Genomic DNA, 8,607 nt, shown 5'->3' with positions numbered 1-8,607 from the left:
CAAGGATCTAAACGTCTCGGCTAGGATTGCAGGCACAGATATGTTTTGTTTACTAAGTCGAACGAATAAATCTGCAACAGCCTCATCTATGTGCCCTATAGCTTTTGGGAAAATCATCAAACCATACATACTTAAGGCCAAGACATCAACCCTCTTCTTCACATCTGGGTGTGCCAATATCAAATCCCTCAAACTTGTCCACGGAATGCATTTACTATCACCCTTTTGTTGGATTCGAGCTGCGGCCCACTATTCACTCACCCCTGTATTCATCATTAATTTCTTCATGAAAGTTGGGAGATTAGCAGCCCTAACATAAGCTTTGTTACCTTGAATTTTTGGACAGTGGAGCAAGGTTGTATACTCCTCCAAAGTAGGTACTAAGTCTACCTCTCCAAATGTAAAACAACTATAAGCAGGGTTCCAAAATTGTACCATAGCTCGAAACAGATGCTTATCCACCTTGATGTCTAGCAAATAGGGAAGATCTCCATAATTCTGGTAGAATAGCTGCTTAGCCTCGTCATCCTATTGGGCCCAAATGTCCTTCAACTCCTGAATCTCATTCTGTGTCGAATTGATATGAGTGAAGTCCCACAACTCTGACGTATATCCTTTGGTAACACTATCTCCTTTCTCTAACTGGGTTTTCTCTGACCATGCACAAACAGAAGCGTTGTCCTCCACTTTATCAAGATATTCGTTCCTCATTACAAAACTTTCTAATCTAGAAATCGAACCGTGAATCGATACCTTTAAATGTTGAGTGACATGCAATGATAATAAAATAAAATAAGTCAGTATCATATATAAAAGTATAATAAACAAGCACTTATAAGGGTAGCTTACTAAAGGCTATCACTATATTCCCTAGGGCAAGCACTTAAAGTTCATTATATGCGTTTCAGTTCTAAAGCAAGGGTACCTGAACCAGGAGATTCCTCGGTCCTCACCAATTATAGACTCATATGGACCAAGTTCGGTTCAAGGGAACACATTTACCTATGGCCATACGGAGATGAAAATCTCACGAAGACATAGGTACGGATGTATCCCGGAAGCAATCCACTAGCTCATACGGAGGTGAAAACTTCACGAAAGCGTAGCTTCTCACTCCCACTTAAGGGTGCGACCACAGCGGTCATGCAAATGCAATGTGTGTGGAAACAAGATAACAAACATATGCAGCAAACACATGTAAAAAGATCAATATATTTAAAATTTTCCAAACTTCCGACATTAAGACAGAAAAAAATCAATTTCTTGGCTTGACTCTTTTATTAGTCCCCAGTGGAGTCGCCAAGATGTCGAAACCTTTGTTTTAAAAGGGAGGTATTTTGAAAACGGGAGTCGCCACCAACCTTTTTAAGTGTGATTGGATCACCTAATAAAACATTTTGGTCTACGAAATTGTAAGAAAACGGGTTCGGGAGTCAGTTACGTACGAGGAAGGGTTAGCACCCTCGCAACGCCCAAAATTGGTACCAAATTGAATAGTTTTGTCTTAATGTCAAAAGTTTGAAAGAATTTAGAAATAAGATTTCTTTTTAAAACCGTAATAATTTGAGTTGAAAATTAAGATTCCTTTGCTTCGAAAGAGTACGAACATCACATCCAGCATGATTGGACACGATATTCCTAAACTTTCGTAACTGAAATCATCTTGTGATTTACAAAATTTATTTAAAAGGATGCTTTTAGACATTTAGACAAACGGGAAATTGCAACCCAGCATGTTAGGGCACTACTTCCCGAATTCCTAAATACCAAAAAAATATTGCCTTACTTTTTAAAATTCTTTTGGATTAAATGAAATATGAATTTTATGACAATGATGTATTTAACATATTACAAGGTATCGATACTAAATAATATAAACTATATGATACATACTTTAACAATTCATGCAAGTATAACATAGAAAATGATAAATAATGACATAGATTTCATAATATGCATTATCATTTCATGCCGATATAATCATAGAAAATAATGAACATAACAATATAAATTACAATACATAACAATATTTTATGCAAATATAACTTAAAATAACACAAATAATCAACTTTTATGCAAATATGATAAACAATAAATAACATAAAAATAACAAATAGTTGGTGAAATAACATTAGCATACTAAAACAATATTAAATAAATACAACAAGATACAAAAATAATAAACAAAATATGAACATATAAATCAAAAATAAAGATAAGAACAAATATAATTTAAAAAAAAGATGAAGTGTTTAAAAATAATATTTAAAACAATGTATGAATGATAAATGAGAGTTTTTTAGAGATGATTAATATATATAAAAACACTACATGATATAATAACTTAATATATAAAAATAATAATGTGTTAAATAGTAACAAAATTTTATAGTAAATTTAAAAATATTAAATATTTAATAACGATATATGTATTATTTAATAATAATTTACAAAATTTTAAAATTTTACGTAATTAATGAATAATAAAATAAAATATAATTTATAATAAAATAAAAATGTAAGGAATAATATTTATAGTAAAATATATAACATATAATAAAATTTATAAATAAAATGTATAATAATATAAATAATAATGTATAAATAATGTAAAAATAATATATATTATTTTTATTATAACTAACGTTTATAAAACTAAATAATACATGTAGTATTTAAAATAAATTAAATATATAAAAAGGACTAAAATTGAATTTAATTAAAAAATCTAGGGTTAATTACAAATAAATAAAAATTTTGGGCCTAATTGAAATGCTCACTATAATCTGAGGGACTCACTGAGCAATTAGCCCTAATCCCAAAAATGATGCCGTTTTCAGAATAGGCTTTATAATGGCCATTGGACTAAATTGAAATAAATGTAAAATATTTGGGCCAAATTAAAATAAAAATAAAATGAAATTATAAACAATAAAAAAACGGAAGGATCAATTGGGAAATTAGCCCTTTAAACAAAAACGCGCGGATCCTACCCGGGTGTCGGGTCAACGCGCGGATCCTAAGCTTTGAAACGACACCGTTTTGGTCACTAAACGGTTATCCCAAAACGACGTAGTATGGGTCGTTTATAAATACAAAAAAAAAACTTGAAAATTCATTTTAGCTCTAGGTTTTAAAAAAAACAGAAAAAATCCTCTGAAAAAGAGGAGAGAAGAAACCCTCCGAGCACCGGCCTCCGTCAGGCCAGGCTCCGGTCATCGGGCACACGCGCCCAGGCGCCGCCGTCGACCTCGCCGATCACGGTGGCCGAAAGTTGAAAAGCTTCCGTTTTTTAGCGTGAATTCAATCGGTAAATCTCCTTTCTTTTATTTTTTGTGACATTTGTATATATTCACAACAAAAACAAAAAATAAAATAAAAGTAAATCACCTCTGTTTCTTGATTTTTATCGTATATATTTCTATAAAAAAAACCTCAGTATCCTTGATAAACCGCTGTATTTTATTGTATGTGTGTATGAAAAAACCGTAGTCTTACATCGTTCTTGATTCGGGCTTTTATAGCCACTGAAAATACATTTACAATCTTTGATTTTATTTCTTGCTATATTTGCATTTGTTTCTGCTATTCTTCCTTCTCTTTTTGCAGGTACCAGCGAGAAATCCGGTGGTGAATGCGCTGGCGTCGATTCGTGCGCTGATTACGGCGCGAGATAGAGCTGGAGTCAAGGTGCCGATGGAGGCGTCGATGAAGGGTCACTGGAACGGCGCAAGACGAAGGGGCATGACAATTGGGGTGTTTGCGGCGCGAAGCTTCTGGAAACCCTAGGGTTTCCTAATTCAGTTTAGGGATTGGGCCTTACTGGGCTTTACTGATTTGGGTCTAGTTCGGGTAAATGGGCTAAGGGTTGTTTAGGTGTAACCGGGTATAGGGTTAATAGGTATTCTGGTTTAGACCAGTTGGGTTACAAGTATAGCCGAGTTTTGGACTATCAGGCCTTTAGGCCTGTTTATTGTAAATGGACTGTAAATGAACTTTTATTATTTCCTTAATTTTTATTTTTGTTTTTATTTATTTATTTTACGGGCCCGGGCAAATTTGGGCTATTACAATATGAATCTTGAGAAAAACTGGTTAAAGGCAGAAAAGTTAGAGGCTGGTAGAATGATTTTGTTATCAACCACCCAAAACTACATTCACCACATTATCACATAAACTCATTCCAACCCAACAATAAAAACCTTATGGAAAGAACGTATCCATTACGAAATATTCGTCAAACAACTGAATGTGAAGTGGTAATTAATATGTTTAAATTTTTATTTAAATAATTATTTTATTTTATTCTAATTAATAATTGTAAATTATAACTATAATTATCACATATTTTCCTTATATTTTATATGTAAAGTTCTATTTAAGTAATAACTCTATTTTAAAATTAGCACAACTAAATATATTTAAATGTGTAATTATCACAACTTTTATTAAATTATAATTATTTTTAAATATTTCACTTCTATTTTATTTCAACTTTTGTAAGTAATAATACTAAATTAAATATTATAATTATTTTTAATTGTGAATTTAATAATATGATAGAAAATAAAAAAAAATATTCTCATCCATTAAAAGTAAATTTCAAACTCAGTACTTTAATATATATTATAGATTAATAATATGTGAAGTAGTATACTTCGACAAACCTCCATGTTAACAAAGTTTCCCTGAAACTATGTAATCTACACACTTTCTTATAGACCTTTCCTACTATGTCCCCTAATCAATTATATACATATATGTTAGAGTGAATTTATCAAAAATGCTGATTTTTAAAAAAAATTATTAGATTAGGATGATTTTTAGAAAAATTACGGGATTAGGCTGAAAATACGAAAATGCTTCCTACTGAAAATATTTTCAGCGGATTTACAGAAAAACGCTTCCAACTAGACACACTTTTTGTCACATCCACCGAAAACACTTCCAACTGAAGGAGTTTTCCTTCTGGATTTAGGGTTCTTTTAGGGCAAGGGTTTTGGTTTTTGTTAAAGTAGGGTTAGTGTTAGCATTTTGTAGGTCTTAGTGTTTTATAGTTTGGGGGTTTAGGGGTTAAGGGTTTTTTTTTAAGTTTTTTCTATTTTCTTTATACTTTTATACTTTTTTGAGTTGTAAAGTTAATATTTATTTAATTTGATATTTTCAATAATCGTATATTCAAATTATTCGAATTGTAAAATTTAATTCGATTCAAAATTAAAACTCGAATTACTCTATTTGGTTCACTCTTAGTTTGTAATTTTTTCAAATACAATTGAGATTTGATCATCTGTATCTTATGGGAGGTTGAGCTCGATCAGATTTATTCAGAAAATATTATTCCGGGAATCCTGAGACATCTGATGGGTGAGTGGGAAATTAGAGGAGTTGAAAGTGGTAAAGGGAAAACGCTCTACATAGGACACGTTTTCAATGCATTGTCAGAAAAATGCACATCCAGCACATCTAGCACATCAAATTTAACTCGTAGTCGAATTGCTAAAAAACTAGCAGTACGTTTGGTTCACTATAATGGAATAGGGTTGTAATTGAATAGAGCTGTAATGGAATAAAGCTGTAATCAGTAAGTCAACTGTTTGGTTGAATGGAATGGAATAGAACTGTAATAGTATTCTTGTGTTTGGTTGAATGGAATGATGTTGTAATAGCATAAAGAAAAAAACTAAAATGACCAAAATACCCTTAGTAGAAATTTTTTTTAGGTAGATGATTATTGGTATTGTTATTAAATTTTAATAAAATTATTATTAAAAATAATTTAATAAAAATAATAAATAATTTAACCATATTTTAACATAATTATTATTAAATATAACTTAATAAAATAATATATAATTTAATAAAATTCTTAATATAATTATTATTATATAAATTAAAAAATCATAATTATTATTATGTTTTTATCCGTTTTTTGTGTCATTTGTATTTCAATTATTTTTCCTGCCCTCTCTTACCTATGTGTCATTTGATTAGAATTCATATTGTTGCAAGAGTAAGAGAATGTGAATTGTCTAGATTGTAGGAGAACGTGAATTGCATAGAATGTGTTTATCTTTGTATTTAATAGTAAAAAAAGATTATGAATAATTCTATAAGATATATTCACATAATTTATTACTGATAAATCCCAACCAAAATAACTAAAATTGAATTTCAGCAACAACATGGAGGCCATGACAGTTTTGGTCAAATAGTCATAGCCCAAATACAAAATATAATGAACAAATTCACATGCATGTAGAAAGATCATTAGCTACTGGTCAAATACAAAATATAATGACAGCTTTGGTCAAATAGTCATAGCCAAATATAAAATACAAAATAATACTAATTATCACCATAGGATCTTTAGCAGCAGAAAGATCATTAGCTACTGGACCTTTTTATTTAGCTAAACTTCTAGAATTTGCAATCAGGCCAGAATGCCTCCTGCGTGTAGGATCTGCTAAAGACCAACTAGAAGGTCTGGTCTCTTCACCTGTGGAAAATCTACCATATCATCATGTTGCTCCAGATAGACCATGGGGCATTATCTAAAAATACTATGTGACTGAATATGCATAAATAAAAGAAATAATCAAGTAAAAAATAAACTATCGCAATATATGACCAAACAAAATCAGGAGCAAGAAAAATAGAACATGCCTGACTGACTATCAGCAATTGCACCTGCAGGAGGTAAGTCAGAGCTAGTTCCAGCACCAGGGCCCTGGAAAACATTTAAAAATGCAACATACAATCAATAAAAACTAGTCAAAGGTGGTGCAAAGTGGATTATTACCCTTAGAGCTCTCTTCTTCAGCTTGTTCATTATAGAAAATTATTTGAGCCTAGCTTTCACAGTATCACCCAACAGAATGTTGAGTGCTTTCTTGGCATTTTGTAGCCATGGATGTTCTGCATACAGTAGTTGGGATGATTTTTCATGCATAGAAAATATATATCAACATAAATAAAGTATGCAACAGAAGGTTACCAAGGACTTCCTGTATTGTAAGATGCTGCTTTGGATCAGGATTAAGCATTTTCTTTACAAGGTCCTTTGCATTGTCCGAAACCTTAGGCCATGGGTCCCTCTTAAAAACAATAGCAGAGCGAATAATTGCTTGTCACCCCGTACTCAGTTTCTATATGCAAACACTACTAGCCAATTTAGACATAAGAATACCTCTAAAATGGCATGAAATTCTTCCTTGGCTATTCCAATTCTATCAGTGTCACTTGAATCAACAACATAAATTATTGCTTGTGTATTTGGGAAATAGCATCTCCAATATGGCCTGTAAAAGATGCAGATTAAAAAAAAAAAGTGGAAGACGAGTGTTGGACGATAGTGAAGTCAATCGGCGTGTTCAACAAGCAGCAAATTGCTCGATGAAAGGACTAAAATCATCATAAAGAAAGTAAATTGGCAATGAAAAATTCCAAAAAACAAAACTCCTTCCTGAGTAAATAAATGAAAAATGATGAATCTTCTTTCATCTCACCTTATTGTCCATCTAAAGAGCAGCCAGAAAAATCCACAAGATATCCCCATATCAGAATTAAATAAATAGAGGAAGTAAAGTAACTTAGAGGTTGCATCTCCATTAGTTAGAAGACACACCACAACAGTTAAAGCTACTTTAACAAATCAATTGAAAATCTCATCTGTACCAAAAGTATTGGGATGTTTCCTTGAGAACACATAGCTTAAAAACAAGTACCTGATACTTGTCTGACCACTTGCAAAAAACAAAACTACATTTGATTTAAACTGGAACAAAGAGTTAAATGAATGTTACAACTTTATAGAATCTACAGCTGATAAGCAAAACGAAGCTACATGTTTAAACATAACAACTGAAACAATTTCTCTGTAAATTCAAGCTACAAAAGTTTCTGCTGATATAATCTTATACAATTCAAACTGTAACTAAAATTCCCAAAGGCCTTGTGGCGAATGCCAAAGCAAGCAGGCCAACCAGATAACTATAAGATCAAAAATGAAATTCAATGATTCAATTTTAAGTAAAAGAATTAAGGTAAATTTCAATGATTCGATAAATTAAATTGAACTCCATTTGTATAAACTACATTAGCTGCTATTTCCGATTTATTAACTTTAACTTACCTAAATCTCATACTTGAAACTTGATGTTCTTGTATTGTACAGCTCTACATTAAACCTTAAACCCAATCGCTGCAAAAAAAGAGTTAAAAAAATGGCGCATCGAAGCTATCAGTCATTTAGAAAAAAAAATGAAGACCCAAAACAAGAATGATAAAGAAGAATTGAGAGAGTAGCCGGCAAAGGCAAACCTACTTGGAATTGTAGAGACTACCTCACCCATCTGAAGCCGATCTGTTGGAAGATGATCAAAATAATAATTAAAAAAATAGAATATGGCATAACCTGAGAGGGCGAATGCATCGATAGAGCTTCAATGTGAGGAAGGGTAAAGTTAGTGAAGAGGCTAGAAGGAAATGGGAAAAAGAAAAAAAAAAAGAGGTTTCAGACGTGAGGAAGGGAGAAGGGTAAAGTTGAAACTGAGACGTGAGGAATGGCTATTCTGTGGCTATTCAGCGTGTTTAGTGGGAATAGAG

At 31.8% G+C, this 8,607-nt stretch overlaps 1 long non-coding RNA gene across 7 annotated transcripts; it reads right to left on the bottom strand.

Annotated features, from left to right (window-relative positions):
• Positions 1–6,662: 6,662 nt before the first annotated feature.
• Positions 6,663–8,607, bottom strand: LOC107894088 (uncharacterized). Of its 7 annotated transcripts, XR_001683157.2 has the most exons (5): positions 8,327–8,602; positions 8,135–8,203; positions 7,190–7,301; positions 6,998–7,097; positions 6,667–6,918 (listed from the first exon to the last, which is right to left on the bottom strand). It is a non-coding gene; the product is annotated as an uncharacterized lncRNA (long non-coding RNA). The 7 variants fall into 7 exon arrangements; XR_005907521.1 differs by having other exon boundaries at positions 6,663–6,730; positions 6,803–7,301; positions 8,327–8,603; XR_001683156.2 differs by having other exon boundaries at positions 6,998–7,301; positions 8,327–8,603.

The sequence above is a fragment of the Gossypium hirsutum genome, chromosome A13 (assembly GCF_007990345.1).
Source record: "Gossypium hirsutum isolate 1008001.06 chromosome A13, Gossypium_hirsutum_v2.1, whole genome shotgun sequence".
NCBI lineage: Eukaryota > Viridiplantae > Streptophyta > Magnoliopsida > Malvales > Malvaceae > Gossypium > Gossypium hirsutum.
Note: the sequence above shows the minus strand (reverse complement) of the source record. Positions and strands in the feature narration are given on the sequence as shown.